The sequence below is a fragment of the Tupaia chinensis genome, unplaced genomic scaffold (genome assembly GCF_000334495.1).
Source record: "Tupaia chinensis unplaced genomic scaffold, TupChi_1.0 Scaffold000361_2, whole genome shotgun sequence".
Lineage (NCBI taxonomy): Eukaryota > Metazoa > Chordata > Mammalia > Scandentia > Tupaiidae > Tupaia > Tupaia belangeri.
Genome location: NW_006159858.1, coordinates 3,329,607 through 3,346,337, shown reverse-complemented (window position 1 = coordinate 3,346,337; position 16,731 = coordinate 3,329,607). Strand labels below are relative to the sequence as shown.

Below are 16,731 nucleotides of genomic sequence, written 5' to 3'. Positions count from 1 at the left end.
GAAATAGTAGATGCCATGAGATGCCCAAACATCCAAAGATTTGGTATCCCAGAAGGTGAAGAAACTAATAAGGGCATTGATAATCTATTCCAAGAAATCCTGGAAGAAAACTTTTCAAGTCTAGAGAGGCACTCAAACTTTCATATCCAAGAAATACAAAGAACCCCAAATAGAATCAATCCAAGAAGATCCTCTCCACAGCACATCATAGCTAGACTGGCCAAAACCACAAAGGCAAGATACTGAGATTGGCAAGAGAGAATTATCAAATTCACTTACAAAGACTATCCCATCCGGCTAACACTAGACCTCTCATCAGATACAATGCAAGCAAAGAAAGAATGGGAAAATATATTCAAAGTGTTAAATGGAGAACAATTTCAACTGAGAATACTATACCTGGCAAGATTATCCTTCATATGGGAAAAGAAGATAAAAATGTTCTCAGATAAACCAAATCTGAAAGACTATCAACTCCAGACTAGCTCTTCAAGAAATTCTGAAAGTACTGTACCAAGAAAACTAAAAACAGACAGCAATAAGAGAACAAAAAAACAACCAAGTATATGACCAACATAATGGTAGAGACAAGTCTGGAAATATCAATAATAACATTTAATGTTAATGCTCAAAAGGACAACCTAACATCATGCCTCAGAGAATTGGAAAAACAACAAAAATTTCAAAATATACCAGGAGAAGAGAAATAATAAAGATTTAAGCAGAAATAAATTAAATAGAAATAAGTGAACTATACAGAAAATAATTGAAAGCAAAAGCTGATTCTTTGAAAAGATAAACAAGATCGACACACCATTAGCTAGATGAATTAAGAAGAGAGATAAAGGAACCAGATAAATTAAATTCACAGAGAATCAGGCAACATTACAACAGAAATAATAGAAATATAAAACATCATTAGAGGATACTATGAGCAACCATACACCAACAAACAAGAAAACCTGAGATGGAAAAATTTCTGGACACATATAATCTACCAAGATTGACTCAGGAGGATATAGAAAGTCTGAATAGATCCATAACAAGCAATGAGATTGAATCAGTAATAAACCTCCCAACAAAGAAAAGTCCAGGTCCCAATGGCTTCACTGCTGAATTTTATAAAACTTTTAAAGAAGAGGTAACCCCCATTCTACTCAAACTGTTTCTAGAGATCCAAAAAGAAGGAATCCTTCCTAACTCATTCTATGAAGCCTCCATCACCCTCATTCCCAAAACAGATAAAGGATACAACAAAAAAGAAAAACTACAGATTTACATTTCTGATGAATATAGATGCAAAAATTCTCAACAAGGTACTTGCTAGCCATATTCAACAGCATATATAAAAGATTATTCATCACAATCAGATAGGCTTTATTTAGGAATGCAAGGGTGACTTAATATTTGCAAAACCATGTAATACACCATATTAACAGAAAGAAAGGTAAAAAACATATGATCATTTCAATCGATGCAGAAAAAGTATTTAGAAAATACAGCACTTCTTCATGATTAAGACTCTCAGTAAAATCGGCATAGAGGGATCATTTCTCAGCATAATAAAAGGCATCTATGAAAAACCTATAGCTAACATTATACTGAATGTGACAAAGCTAAATGTTTTTCCACTAAAAACTGGTAAAAGACAAGGCTGCCCCCCCACTCTCTCCACTCCTATTCGATATAGCACTGAAAGTCCTAGACTAAGCAATCAGACAAGAGAATGAATAAAAGGCATTCGAATAGGGGGAAAGAAGAGTTGAAATTATCTCTGTTTGCAAATGACCTGATTGTATACATAGAAGACCCAACAGTATCCATGAAAAACTTCTCAATGAAATAAATGCATACAGTAAAATGGCAGGATAAAAAATTATAGTATTTCTATATACAAACAGCAAGCAGACAGAGACAGAACTAGAGAAAGTAATCTCATTTACCAGAGCCACAAAAAGCATAATATACCTACAAATAAAACTAACCAGAGAAGGATCTCTATAAGGAAAACAATGAAAATATTTCAAAAGAAATAAAAAATGTGAAAGGATTGGGAGAATTAATATAATCAAAATGGGAATCCTATCTAAATTAATCCACATATTTAATGCAATCTCTATAAAATTACAAGAGACATTTTTCACAGATCTAGAAAAGACAATCATAAAATTTGTCTGGAATCATAAAAGACCATGTATTGCCAAAGCCATCCTGAGCAAGAAGAGTGAAGTGGATGGCATCTGTCTCCCAGATCCCAAAATATATTACAAAGCTGTGATAATCAAAACAGTATGGTACTGGCACAAAAACAGACATGAGGACCAATGAAATAGACCCCAGAAATAAACCCCAAGACATACAGCCAACTGATCTTTGACAAAGAGTACCAGTAAACCCAGTGGGAAAAGGAAAACTTCTTTAGCAAAAGGTGCTGGAAAAACTGGATTTCCACCTGCAAAAAAGATGACTCTGAACCCCTATCTGTCACCATCAACAAAAATCAACTCAAAGGGATCAGAGATCTAAACCTAAGACTACAAACTATAAAACTACTGGTGGAAAACACTGGGGAAACTCTGAGCGACATTGAGGTAGGCAAAGACTTCTTAAGCAAGACCCTCAAAGCACAGGCAATAATCCCCAAAATAGACAGGTGGGATTACATCAGATTAAGAAGTTTCTGCCCAGCAAAGGACATAGTAATTAGTGTGAATTGACAACCCTCGGAATGGGAGAGAATTTTTATCAACTATGCCTCAGATAAGGGACTGATAACCAGAATTCACAGGGAACTCAAGCAGCTTACCTGGAAGAAAATGATTAACCCAATTAAAAGATGGGAAAATGAGCTGAATAAGCAACTTTCTAAGGAAGACATATGAACAGCCAAAAAGCATGTGTAAAAATGTTCAACCTCCCTCATCGTAAGGGAGATACAGATCAAAACCACAATGAGATACCACCTAACCCCAGTCAGAATAGTGAAGATTAAAAAAAAAAAAATGATAAGTGCTGGTGGGGATGTAGTGAAAGGAGAACTCTCCTACCTTGTTGGGAATGTAAATTGGTCCAGCCACTGTGGAGAACAATATGGAGGTTCCTCAGAGATCTTCAGATAAAACTATCATATGATCCAACAATTCCACTCCTGGGTATCTACCCAAAGGGCAGGAGAATGCTCAGTCAGAAAAGCACTTGCACAGCTATATTTATTGCAGCATTATTCACAATTGCTAAAACATGGAACCAACCTGAATGTCCACAAACAGATAAATGAATTGGAAAAGCGTGGAACATATATTCCATGGAATATTATTCAGCCATAAAAATAAGACCCTGGCATTTGATAGAAAGCAGATGAACATGGAAGATTTGTTGCTGAGTGAAGCAAGTCAGGCTATGAAAGAGAGATATATTGTATGTCTCCACTTAACATATACTGACCGACTGTCTACACTTTATGGTAGACTGAAATACTGGAGGTCATAAAGGCATTGAAAATTGTTATGGACATTAGGGACAAAGTGAAAGGAGAGTGAGAGAGGGGGAGAGTGCAGGAAGGGAAATTTGGGACAAAATGGAGAAGTAAGACATTTATAGGACACAGATATGTTTTGTTGCCTGTTGGTGATGTTGTGTACAGTATTCTCAACTGCTCTGCTGTGTGGCATATATCATGTTGAGTAAAATCTCTTTACAAACTAAATGATGCATAACGATGGAATGTATAAATAATAATATAATTAATAAAATTAGATTTTTTTTTTTGGAGAGATTTTCACTATAGGGAGCGTGTGCTTGCCAGAGACAGAGAGAGACATAGAGACAGAAAGCGAGAAATCACCCCCCAGGGGGGATGGTCATGCCACAATCCCTTCTCCTCCATTCTCCTCTCAGGATCTTGGGCATGCATGCACACGCGCCCAGCATGAGTTTTAAGCCACTGGATCCGGGACGCGAACCGCAGTCGACTACGTGGGAGTACAACGACATAGCCATTATGTGAACTGCTAGTTCCCAAAATTAAATATTTTTAAGGAGTATGAATAATTAACAAATGAATCGTAAAACTTGACTTGGTTATATTCCTCTTATGATCTATAAAAATCACTATTGATTTGCTTGCTTTAACTAGTTTAAGACACCTCTGGAGTTGTGTCTGTGTAATGATTGACTTACAAATTAATAATGACATAGGTTTTAGTTCCAGAGGAGCTGAAAGACCTAGGGGTGTTATCGTAGCGGCAGAGACAGGGATGAGCTGGATCTGCTCAGTGCAAGGAGAGGACAACCTGGTTTGACTCAGTCTCTCGGTGGTTTCTACCCTCCTGAATCTCAGCTGCCACCTGAAGGCCTGCTCCAGAGACTCTGTTCTACTACTCTGTAAGTCTTCCTAAAAGGCCAGGAAAGACTAAATCTCAGCTCAGCTCGCTGCAACATACACTTCCCAGTCATCTGGGCTGGAACTATAGAACTCTATCCAATGACACATATGGGGGCTAGGTGGTGGAGAGTGGTGGCATGGCTATACTGATATGGGAAGGACCTGGGTTCACATCCTGGGACTTTCCTGGGCAGGTTAAGTAAACACACACCCCTGATCCCAACCAGCTGAGACCAGAGGTGGAACACTGTATATGAACCATTGGGAATCTCTCTCTCTATGCCTTTCTTTTGCAGGATAAACAAATCAATAAACTTTTAAAATGTATATGTATGAATACTGACAGTGAAACAAAAATCCCATGAGTGTGGATATTCTTTTTTTTTTTTTTTTTTTTTTTTTTGGGGTTTTTTTTTTTGTGGGGCGGGCCTTTTTTGCTATAGGGTGCGTGCACTCACCACAAAGACAGAGACAGAGAGACAGAAAGCAAGAAATCATCCCCTGGGAGGATGGCCACGCTGCAATCCCTTCTCCTCCATTCTCCTCTCAGGATCTTGGGCATGCACGCACACGTGCCCAGCATGAGTTTAAGCCACCGGGTCTGGGACTAGAACTGTGGTCGACTACACGGGAGTTCAGCAACATAGCCATTACATCAACTGCTGGGCCCTCAAGTGCAGATATTCTTTAGTTTGTGTTTTTTGTTAAGTTGTGTATTATCAACCAAGCCATATTGCTCTGGTTCGTAGATCGGACTAAGCCCTTCCTTTCTGTTCTTCAGTCCCCTGGTAGCTGGCCTTTGCTGCTGCCATATACTCTTCCTTCAGAGTGTGATGAGAAAGGGGAAAGAGATTACATTCAAATCATTCTATTTCATCCCCCTCTGGGCCTTGTATGTAGAAGTTAAAAGCATTGTCTAAGACAAAGCTTTGGGTAGCAGAGATTTTAAGTTTTCTGATATTGAAATGACTCAATAGCATGGGTATACAGAGGACTTTCTTACCATTGACCTTAACATGTATGTTTTGCAACTTACTGACTACAATACCTGCTCCCTGTACTTGCTGAAAAGAAATTACTGCAGATGAGAATCCATACCTCTGATCTAGAAAGGGAGAAATTGAGATAATTTTTGGTTTTGATTCCAAGATTTATGTCACCAAGCCAGCTTTTCCAGAATTTTCTTGAAGGTCTGAGCATAGAAAGGTGAGGATCCTAGGGACTTGCAGGTGGTAGACACCCATATGACCAACCACAGTCTGAGTCCTGGGCCTAGCAGCTGGAAACTCACACCGGGCACACATGCATTTATGACTAAGATCCTGAGAGGAAAATGGAGAAGGGGTTGTAACGTGGCCATCCGCCCTGGGGAGTGATTTCTCACCATCTCCCTCCATCTCTCTAGTGAGTGCACGCACCCTATAGCAAAATCACCCCACACACACAAAAAAAAGAAAGGTGAGGTTCCTCAATGTTCTTGTTTTACTGTGTGCTCACACCCATGAAATGGGGCATCTCAACTTTAAGGACAAATATCAAAAGTTATCTTTTTTTTAATTTATTTTTTTAATTGCAGCAAAACTTATGTGACATAAAATTTACCATTTTAACCCTCTTTCAGCATGTAGATCAGTGGCATGAAGCACATTTATATCGTTTTGCAACCGTCGCCACTACCCAAACCTTTGTGATTAACAGTTCATTCATTAAGCACTGTGTAGTGTTTTGCTTTGAGTCTTTCTTTCTTCTTTCTTCCTTTCTTTTTTAGTTTTTGCTAGAGGGCGTGTGTGTTCTCTGGAGAGAGGCAGCCAAAGAGAGAAATCACGCATACCCCCAAGGAGGGATGGCCACACCATGATCTTTCTCCTGTTGGGATTTTTAGGCATGGACACACCATTCACCCAGTGTGTTTTTCAAGCCACTGGGTACATGACTCAAACCACGCAGTCAGCTATGTGGGATCCAGCAGCCTTAACCTCTATGCCATCTGATGGTACTAACCACTGTGTAGTTTTAAAGCATTTTCCCTGTTTTATCTCAGTTGATTTTTACTGGTAACCATATTTTAAAGTCTAAGGCAGGCAGGGCACATGTTATATGGAAATATTAAGGAAAGCAAAGCTTGCTCTTCTCTTGTTCACCCGTCTCTTGTTATAGGAGCCCCAGTCGTGATCTATGAAGGGTAGAGGAGAAGCTGTCTCTCCTCTCCTACAGCATCAGTATTGGTTTATCACTTGTAAGAAAAGTTCCACACTAGTGCAAGGTGTTAGTCACTATGGGGCAGCCAGTGACATGTGAACAAGGTGACTGGATCTCTCAAGACAAACTGCACTGTTCAAGTCCTGGACCCAGCAGTTTGAAAAATGCACAGAGTGGGTGTGTACCCAAAATCTCTAAAAGAGAATGGATGAAAAGGATTTGTAGCATGGCCATACCCCTCCCTGAGGGGGAGATGCTTTTTCACTTTCTCTCTCTCTCTTGTTCTATGGCAAGTACATATGCCCTATAACAAATTTTTTAAAAAAGAAAAAAAGGTGTTAGTAATTAAGGTAAAGTATGTGAAGGAGAGAAGAGTGGGGAAGGTATATGTGGGAACTCTCTGCATTTTCTTTTCAATACTTTGATAAATCTAAAACTGTTCTTAAACATGAAGTCTGTTCATTTTAAAAAGTCTCACATATATACAATCACCTGATAAATAGGTAAAAACGACAGTACAGTGAAATAAAGTATGGTCTTCATAATAAATACTAACCGATCATTCAGATAGCTATATAAAAATAAAATGGACCTTGTTTTCCTACCTATGCAAAATTCAAAGACAGATGAATTGTAAGTCTAAATATATAAGGGAATGCAATAGAACTTTTTTTTTACATTTTTGGCATAGGACATATGCATTTGCCAGAGAGAGGGAAAGTGAGAATCCCCCCCACCCCCACCCCACCACCAAGGGATGGCCACACTGCAATCCCTTGTCCTCCATTCTCCTCTTGAGATTTTAAGCATGCATGCACACACACCTGGCATGATTTTTCAAACTGCAGGGTATGGGACTCAAATTGAGATCAACCATGTGGGAGTCCAGCACCTTAACCACCATGCCACCTGTTGGCCCTGGCAGTAACACTTTCTAAAGTTTTAATTTGTTTTATCAGAGGGAGAGGGAAAAGATAAGGTCATGCTACGCACCCAAACTTCTCATAGCCACTCAGGATCAAGGGCACACACATGGATATTCCCAGCTTGTTCGGCTTAATCCAGGATGCAAACCCAGGCCTCCCACGTGACTCCAATGTTATACAGTGTGCCAACATTTTTATAAAAAACCCTAAGAAATGTTTTCATGAAAATGGAGTGGATAAAGATTCTTAAACAGAAAACGAAACGTGCTAACTATGAGGGGAAAAAATTATCAACTCTACTATTTTAGAAATAAGAGCTTCTGTTCGAAAAAGGATACCATTAAGAGAGTATAAAGACAGACTAAAGAATAAGAGAAGAAATGGTAGAAAACAAAGCAACCTCCAAGCTGTGCTGATAAGTAGACATGTGCAGAACACACCTATAACATAATAGACAGATATTGATAGAACCGTCACTGCAAATTACATAATGGCCTCTCCTCTGTATCCCAGGCCCTTCAATATTGCTGGTCAATACTGCCACAGTAAATAACTTTCAATTATTTTTCTAAAGGAAACATCTACATTTTATCTGGAGGTAAGTATTAATGAAAAGACTCCCTCAGGCTGCAAACCTAGCTAGGGTCAGCATACAAGCCAGGTACACACACACCAGCACTCCAGGGCCTTCATATGATCCAGCAGTAGCAACCACCCCTGCACAGGATCAACCCATATGGTTCCATGGGATTATCTTGCCCTACATTTTTTGTTATATTGTTATATTGTTCTGAGTTTTAGCTTGTTAATTACTAAAATAAATGATTTAATTACCAAATTAGTGGAGTGCTTCAACCTCGAAACTCAAGGATTATACTAATTGAGCTTCTCAGAAGAATCTAACAACTTCTGAGGAAAAGCAGATTGGAGGGTAAAGGACAGAACCGGGACAAAAGACCCTCCAGCCTAAAAGAATCAGAGACCAAAATGGGCCCTCCGTTGGTTCTAGAAGCAACTTGTAACTTACACTCAGCTAAAACAAAGGCTCACCTTGATGTCCAGTGACCACCAGACCCTCCTGGGCTGTCTTCTTACCAAAAGGCAGCTCTAAACATCAGCAGAAGTCGAGAAAAGAACATTTCACAAGCATTCCTGTGGATAGAATTTCTGCCTCTGAAACAGACTCAGTAAGTCCATATGGGAGGGTTAGGATCTGAGCAGGAAATACAGCTCACCCTTTTCCAGTCACCTGGCAGGCCCTAGGGTGGCATGAACACAGAAACACAGGCCAGGAAGTCAGGTAGCGAGCCAGAATCTCGGGCCAATTTCCACATTCCAAAGTGTGGGCATTCGACTGGAAAATCCAAGAATATCAGTTTGAACATTTGCTGATTGCAAACCTAGAGGTTCACATATTGTGTGTGTGTGAGAGAGAGAGAGAGAGAGAGAGTGTGTGTGTGTGTGTGTGTTTACTGAGGCCTTATTATAAACCAGATATTGTTCTGGCATGAAACAGTAAGGGAACCTGAAAGAGTTGCAGCCCTCGCAATGTGTTTCAGTTGGACTTTTTCCTTGAAATGAGAGGGAACTTGCGACTCTTTTTTTTTTTTTTTTTCTTGACACAGTGGCACGGATTCACTTTCCCATTTCTCCCTTCTACAAGTAATAACATACCCCATGAATAATTCAGCAAACACCCACACAACAACTCTGAGAGTTGGGAAGTAGGAGGCAGACCGGCCACAGACCTGGGGGTAGGAATAAAAATGCCCTGTTTTGTACCCTGGGCTGTCCTTTCATTCCTGCATATTGCAGACAGAACTAAAAAGGCCTGCAACCTGCAGTCCAAACAGGCCTGCAGTTAGAAGAACAAATAAAGGAAAATGAAACAAAACAAAAAAACTCTTCTCTCCCTGCAAATGAGCCAGGAAAAGGGCACGAAGCAGAAACCTAGCAGGGAGATACCTGTACTTCACTCCTGGCAGGGACCGGGGATGCGCTGCTGCCTTAACAGCTCCACAAGGGCACAACCAAGCCTTGCTCTAACCCAGAGTAGTGGCAGGGTAGCCTGGTGTTCCCCAACGTCTACAACGGGGACTAGTGGGAATAGCAGATGAGTCAGTAACCAGACTCAGCTCTCTATGACAGATTGAGCAGACCCTGCCAGTTATCAAGCACAGCTCAACCTCAGAGCTCAGGTCAATTGGTTGGCCACATTGTCCAGATCTTTTTCTTTTTTTTTAAAGAGGTTTTTGCCTTAGGGTATGTGCTCTTGCTGGAGAGAGAGAGATAGTGAGAGGGAAAGTGAGAAATCATCCTCTAGGGGGTATGGCCATGCTGCAATCCCTTCTGCTCTACTCTCCTCCCAGGTTCTTGGACATGCATGTACACGTGCCTGGCGTCAGTTTCAAGTCACCAGGTCTAGCACTCAAATCGCAGTTGGCTATGTGGGAGTCCAGCGACATCATTGCTACGCCGTATGCTGGCCCCCCACAATCCAGATCTTAATAGGCAGATTCCAAGCATGAAATGCATCTGATAACGACCGCAGACTTGTGTCCCAAGCCACATAGTACTAGGCCTGATCATGGAACATACCATATCACCCCCAAGTGTCTGGAGTGACTGAGTGTTTGATGAGCAATTAAAGGACAGAGCTAAGTGACTGATAGGAGGGGGTAAGATAACCTCAGCCTGGACCACACCTCTCAGGTCAGTAGTCGGGGCCTTAGCACCACAGTTCCTCAAAAGGGCATTTATCACTTGCACTGTGTCTGTGATAAGCTATCTGCCCCTTTCTTCAGCTGTGCAACCTCAGTATCTGTGGGGAGCCCTGCACGGGCCCTCCATCCCCTTCAGTCCCTTTCTGGAGACTCAGATAGATGAGATTTGGATAGCTAGTAAACAGCAAGGGGTGGGAAACAATACTTCTCTTCTTGCTTTAGTCGCTAGGTGCAGAGCATGGGTTTTATTTGTTTGTTTGTTTTTGTTTTTTGTTTTTTGTGGGGGGTTTTTTTGCCTATAAAAGCTTCCCCGATTGGGGCCAACAGGTGGTGTGGTGATTAAAGCCCCTTGATTCCCACATGGTCAACCACAGTTCAAGTTCTGGACATGGCAGCCTGAAAATCACGCCGGGCACGTGTGCGTGCCCAAAGTCTCAAAAAGAGAATGGAGGAGAAGAGATTGCAGTGTGACCATCCCTGCTGGGGAGCTGATTTCTCGCTTTCGCTATCTATTTCTGGCCAACAAAAGCACCCTCTAGCAAAATCCTAAAAACAAGCAAACAAAAATCTTCCATGATAATCACCAACTCAAGGTTTCTACTCCAACATTTTCCTTAAGGTGGTTCTACCACTTGGCCCTGCTTATTCCCATGGGATGGATGTCAACATACAGAAAGGAAACTTCCACTGAGTCACAAGAGGATCCAAGCCAGAAAATTAGAGTTTACACTTTTGGAAGAAGAGTTGAGAAAAGTCCCCATGTCTGAGACTATGGGGAAAATTCCTCCCAACTGATAGAACTTGAACACCATTGGGATGCAGGGTACTGAGAAAGTAGGCGTGAGATCCAATCCTTCTCTCTTTTTCCTACAGAGTAGCCTGTGTGGCTTCCAAGTCACCCATGCCAGGCAGCTGCACTGTCCTGAATTTGACTAACTGCTGGGTATGTCTCTACAGATACACTTCTGCTTACTGTGCCACTAAATACTGCATACCGTTTAGAGAAGAAAAAGAAAGTGAAAGAACTGTCTAGAAATCAAGATGCTTCATCAGGCTGTTCATTTATGATTTGTATCTTCTTCAGTGTTTATATATTTCATTACAACTGACTTAGAGAAACCAGCATGACTCAGTCTAGGCTTCTCATTCTGTTTTACCTCTGAGACCTTGCTAGATGTTTTTCACAAAGATTACAGAAAATGTTATGCTAGGGAAAAGAAACCTACACACATTGAAAGCTATCCAAATGGTTAAGCATCTGGTGAAGAAGGTCAAAGACTATGGATACTTAAGGAGGGGCTGGAAATAACTTGACACTGTTCTGCTAAATTTATTCATCAATTAGAAAATCATGTCACACTATTCTTCATTTATTTGTTTTAGTTTTCCTTTTTTATTATTATTAGGTTTTTGCCATAGGGCACATGCATTCGCTGGTGCGAGACGGAAAGAGAAAGTGAGAAATCAAGCCCTCTGGGGGATGTGGGGTATGGCCACATAGCAATCCCTTCTCCTCCATTATTCTCTTGGGATTTGGGGCGGGCACACACATACGTCCAGCAAGATTTTCAAGCCACTGAGTCCAGGACTTGAACTGCATTCAACCGTGTGGGATTCCAGCACCTTAACCACCATGTCATCTGTTGGCCCTCTTTCTTTTAATGAGAGAATGTGAGGGAGAGGGAGAGAAGGAGATTTCTAACAGACTCTCTCCTTGGCACAATCCTTCCTGTCCCAACTTCCCAGTCAGCTAGGACCACAGGTATTGCACCGCCATGCCATCTTTGCCATAGGAAGACATAGGAAACTTGGGGTGGTTTAACAAGCTGGTGGGACAAAGGGAAGCTGAGCAAGAGTTGCAGGCAATTTCTCTGCCCGCAGTGTCTCAGATTCATTCTTAAGGAACTGAGACTTTCTTCTTCTAAAACGTGAAAAAGACCATCTTATACCCCACTCCCACCCCAGCTGCTGCAACACAAATGCCCAGCACCCCAAGTTTGTGGGATACAATCCATACAGTCACCTCACCTACAACAACTCCAGGCTGGGAGGGAACCCAGGCACCAACAGCCGGCTTACAGCATCCTCTGGTATCACGAGTCCCAAACCCTCACAGCCACCAGATAAGCCACTGATGCCCTCCTTGAGGTACATCAGGAAGGTCTGGGACCAAGTAAAGGCCTCCCACCCTGACCTGAAAGTATGGGAGATTGACAAAATTATTGGTGGCATGTGACGAGATCTCGCTGATGAAGTGAAACAACAATGTTTAAACACGTAGGAAGCAGAAAAGATAGAGTACAATGAATCTATGAAGGCCTATCACAATTCCCCCACCTACCTTGCTTACATAAATGCAGAGTCATGCAGAAGTTGCTTTAGAGAAAGAAAATTGACAGAAACAGTCTCACATAGAGAAAAGAGAACCTTACATGAGTATCCGGCATGCTGAAGAATCACATGATTACAATTCTAGCGCCTTAACCACCACCTCGCCACAGCCCTCTTTCTTCCTAATGAGAGTGCGTGGGAGAGGGAGAGAAAGAGATTTCTGACAGGCTCTCTCCCTGCCACATTCTTTCCTGCCCGATCCGCTTAGGGAGCTAGGATCACAGGCATGCACCACCATGACTAGCCTATTCAGGTTGGGCCAGAAACTAACCCCTGGCCTCCCACGCAGCCTCAGCCATCACAGAGTGGCATCCTGCCACCTGTGCCACTGTAGCTGGGCCTGTTTTCCATGAGGCACACAGCCACCACCCACTTCCAGACGAACCACCACCTCCTGACGACTGACATCCGGTCAGTCATCACAACAGCTAGAATGCAGGTCTTCCAACCACAGGTCCAGGCCTTAACGGTTCATCGGCAAACACTAGAAGCCGCACTCCTTCAAGTAGAAGAACACCACAGGAAAAGAAGAAATTCCTGGAAAGCACAGATTCATTTAACGATGAACTAAAAGGTTGTGCAGTCTGCAGGTAGAAGTGGATATGGAGAAAATGGCAGCTGAGATTGCACAGGCAGAGGAACAGGCCCACAAAAGGCAGGAGGAAATGAAGAAGGCGGCAGAGCGAGCCAAGCGCGGTCAGGACAGGATCCATCCCGTGGGAGAGCAAGCATGAGCAAAGCCGCGGAAAAGACGATGAAAGCCTTCCGAAGGAGACAGGGGACACACCTTGGAGCGACAACAGAGAGCCAACAGAATGGGGAAGAAGGCACATCTACTCCTACGGACAAGGAGAGAGGGCAGGAGGCAGTGGACAGCCTGGCAGCCGAGGGAGCCCGTGATAGTAACACCGGCTGGGAGAGCAACAGCCACAGGGGAGGAGCCGCCGGCAGACCCCACACAAGATGAGAAAAAAGAATAAATGTTGCCTTGTTTTATGTGCTCTAAATACTTTTTTAAATGAAAAGGTATTTTTCTTGCTTTTAGTAGTTCTATGTGGTTTATGTATTCCTTTTTTTTATCCATATCACACCACCAAAGGTTTTTGGATCATTTAGCATCATGAACCTAACAGCAGAGTCTATCACCTTTCTTAAGCTTTGTGAAGTGGCTCTTTTCATTGGATCTCGTTTCTAGCCCTCAACTACTAGGAGCCTCAGAATTTAGATTGAAAAAACACCCACCTCTTAGAGAGAATTATATTTTCATGCTAAAGGATCTACTCTTTTTTTGAGAGAGAGAGATTTTTGCTGTAGGGCACTTGAGCTTGCCAGAGAGACAGAGACAAAGAGACAAAAAGTAAGAAATCACCCCTCAGGAGGGACGGCCATGCCACAATCTCTTCTCCATTCTCCTCTTGGGATTTTGGGCACACACACACACACGTGCCCAGCATGAGTTTCAAGCCACTGGATCTGGGACTCGAACTGCAGTCAACCATGTGGGTGTCCAGTGCCTTAACCACTATGCCACCTACTGGGTCCCAGAACTCTTACAGATGCCTTCCTACAGCTCACTTGGGCACTTACCAAAGCCATACCACTAAACTTCCCAATCCCCCTCAACAGTTTCCGGAAAGTCTCTCCTGTTTACCTCTGCAAAGAGTAGCTTCTTGAAAATGTAATCATATATGAGCATGTTTTTGTTTACTTACCTTCTTATTTTTAATCAACATCAGCTACCAAAAGTCATGTTAAGGAGTTGAGTGTAGCCTGCAACTGACTACACTTGGATCACATTGATCCAGAATAGTCTCCATAGTTAAGAGTAGTTACTAGTTTGTGAAGTCATCATTAAAGTGAACACATATATACACTATCAATATGTTGCTTTTTGTTATCATTAATATTGAGTATGTGCTGGTAAATTCATCCTTATCGTACAGAAAAATAAACTACTTTTTTACCAGGTATTTCAAAGAATAGATCACAAAGCTTAAGGAATTGATTTTTTTTTCTTTTTTAGAGAGATTTTTGCTATAGGGCACATGAGCTCACTAGATATAGAGAGACAGAGAGACAGAAAGCAAGACATCACCTCCCGGGGCAATGGCTAAACCATAATCCTTCTTCTCCATTCTCCTTGGGATTTGGGGCACACATACACACATACCCAGCCTGAGTTTTAGGTGCCAGGTTCGGAACTTGAACCGTGGTTGACAATGTGAAAGTCCAGTGATGTAACCATTACGCCACTTGTTGGTCCCCAGGAATTGAATATTCTTGTAATGGACTAGAAAAATTCAAGATAATTAGCCTATTCCAGAAGAAAAACAGCTAGAAATTAATAAGTTCATCCACTTGGTACCGTTTTACAGTAATCAAAAGATTTAAACCCTAAGGGTTAGGATCCCATAGATAGGAGACTACTTTTTTGATAAATGTTTTTCTTTCTTTTCTTTTTTTTTACGAGAGAGAGATTTTTGATATAGGGCACATGCATTCAGGAGAGACAGAGAGACAGAAAGCTAGAAATCAGCCCCCGGGGGATGGCCTTGCCACAATTCCCTTCTCCTTCGTTCTCCTCTTAGAATTTTGGGGATGCATGCACATGGGCCTGACGTCAGTTTCATCTCTCCCCTCTAAATTCTTGTATATTGTCAAGTAATTAAAACTCAGAGTTTGTCATGAACATCCTCATTCTTCTCTTATTTGCTTGCATTTATTAACCAAACATGCCCATTTTTATTTTTGAAAGTAGCTTCTATTAACTTTTTTTTAAAAGTACCATTTGGGTCTGAGGATCTTTGGCAAGGGCACCTACTTCTTCTCTGGCCTCCTAATCTAACAAGTTCTCCCTCACACACCTGGGTTTTGCCTTCCCATCCCCTTGCCTCCTCCAGCAAGGGGTGCTCCTGTCCAGTCCGACACAAGAAGCCCCATCCAGATTTCTGCCCTCTCCTACCTATGATGGATGGTTAAACCTTAAAGATCTCACTCGAAATTCTGACCATGAAATTTTTTTTCTTGATTTGTAAAAGTATTATAAACTAACTCCCAATAACCTTGAGATGCTAAAAAGCATAACAGAAAAAATAAAATTCAGCACTATCTTTAACCAAAGGCATCATGTTTATGTGAGTGTATATGTGTGTAAAAAATAATACTGAATTTGGTCAGCCCGTGGCCTAGTGACTGGGGCGGCTGGATCCCGGTGGCCACTATAAGATTCCAGTCCCACACCCAGCAGCCTGAGGAGCACGCCTGGTGCATGTGCCTGCATGCCCAGAATCCTGAAAGGAGGGAAAAACGGAGAGGGGATTACGGTGTGACCATGCTCCATGGGAGTGCTTTCTCACTATCTCTGTCTCTCTTTCTGGGGAGCACACAACCTCTCTGCCAAATTGAAAAGGGGAAAAAAAACCTTTTGGATCATAATGTGTATAGAGTTCCGTGTCAACTTTTGTCCTAAATTTGATCCCAGCCTCCTTTAAAGAATAACCCTAAATTTTGTGCAGTCTGAGCTACTTCCTTCTCTCACCTGCCCCACCGGATCAGAGGTTTTCGAATAGCATTTTCATTTTGACTTGCTGCCCTCTGCTGGAATTTTTAAGGCATTGATCCCAAACACCGTGGCGTTCGCTCTGGTAGCGACCAGACATAAAATATTGTACCTGGGCTTCTAGGGTATTATTTTCCCTCTGGGAATCAGATATCTGACTTCCGGGCCCAGGAATTTGTTGTGGGCCTGGACAACAAAGACAAAAAAAGTGTCTTGAAAGTCCCGAAGTATTTTGAAAATAAATAATATACTTCTGAACAATTCAAAAATCAAAAACAGAAGTCAAAAGGAAATTAGGTAGTATTTTGATCTGAATTAAACACACGCACACACACTCACACACAGGGCCGAGTTGCGGCTGTCGGTGGCTGGGGGGGGTGGCGGCGGGAGCCCAGGGCACAGCTCAGGCTCTGGTGGCCGACGTGGCACGCTGCTGCAGGAGGCGGCGGGATGCTGCAGCGCGCCCGAGACGGTGCAGGCGCTGCGGGCCCGGGGCAAGCGCCTGGGCTCCGTCACCAGCAGCAGCAGAGGCGGGCGGGGGGGGAGGCA

The 16,731-nt window shown here is 42.3% G+C and overlaps 2 pseudogenes; both read left to right on the top strand.

Annotated features, from left to right (window-relative positions):
- LOC102490904 (SWI/SNF-related matrix-associated actin-dependent regulator of chromatin subfamily E member 1-like) overlaps nt 1-13,603 on the top strand; it is a 25,524-nt pseudogene extending 11,921 nt beyond the window's left edge.
- A 901-nt stretch (nt 13,604-14,504) lies between these two features.
- The window catches only part of LOC102490484 (glycerol-3-phosphate phosphatase-like), a 2,848-nt pseudogene continuing 621 nt past the window's right edge, over nt 14,505-16,731 (top strand).